Raw genomic sequence first — 994 nt, 5'->3', positions numbered from 1 at the left:
TGCTCATCACGGCTGCATTTATTTGATCAAAAATACAGAAAAAAAGTTATCTTGCAAAATGTTATTACAATATAAAATAATGGTTTCTATTTTAATATCCTTTCAAATATAATTTATTTCTGTGATGCAAAGCTGAATTTCCATCAGCCATTACTCCAGTATGAAGTGTCACATGATCCCTCAGAAAACATTCTAATATGCTGATTTATTATTAGAATTCTCAATGTTGGCAACAGTTGTGCAGCCAAATATTTTGGAAACTGCTATACTTTTTTTTCTGGATTATTTGATGAATAAAAAGTTAAAAAGAACAGCATTTATTAAAAATATAAATCTTTTCTAACAATATAAATCTTTGCTATCACTTCTTATCAATTTAACACATCCTTGCTGAATAAAAGTTTTAATTTCTTTCAAAAAAAGAAAGAACAATAATTTACTGACCCCAAACTTTAGAACTGTAGTGTATATTGTTAGAAAATATTTATATTTTTAAATAAATGCTCTTCTTTTTAACTTTTTATTCATCAAAGAGTCCTGAAAAAAGTATCACAGGTTCCAAACAAATATTAAGCAGCACAACAGTTTCCAGCACTGATAATAAATCAGCCTATTAGAATGATTTCTGAAGGACAGAATCCTGAAAAAAGTATCAGTTTCCAAAAAACACAACTGTTGCAAACATTGATAATTCTAATAATAAATCAGCATATTAGAATGATTTCTGAAGGACCATGTGACACTTTATACTGGAGTAATGTCTGATTGAAATTCAGCTTTGCATCACAGAAATAAATTATAGTTTAAAGTATATTAAAATAGAAATCATAATTTTATATTGTAATAACATTTTGTTATTTTTTTCTGTATTTCTGATCAAATAAATGCAGTCTTGACGAGCATAAAAGACTTCTTTAAAAAACATCTTACAGATCCCAAACTTTTGAGCGGTAGTGTGTGTGTGTATATATATATATATATATATATATATATA

Source organism: Sinocyclocheilus rhinocerous, unplaced genomic scaffold (genome assembly GCF_001515625.1).
Source record: "Sinocyclocheilus rhinocerous isolate Xijiao unplaced genomic scaffold, SAMN03320098_v1.1 scaffold61, whole genome shotgun sequence".
In the NCBI taxonomy this organism is placed as follows: domain Eukaryota; kingdom Metazoa; phylum Chordata; class Actinopteri; order Cypriniformes; family Cyprinidae; genus Sinocyclocheilus; species Sinocyclocheilus rhinocerous.
The sequence above is the reverse complement of the archived record's forward strand: the minus strand, read 5'-3'. Positions refer to the sequence as shown.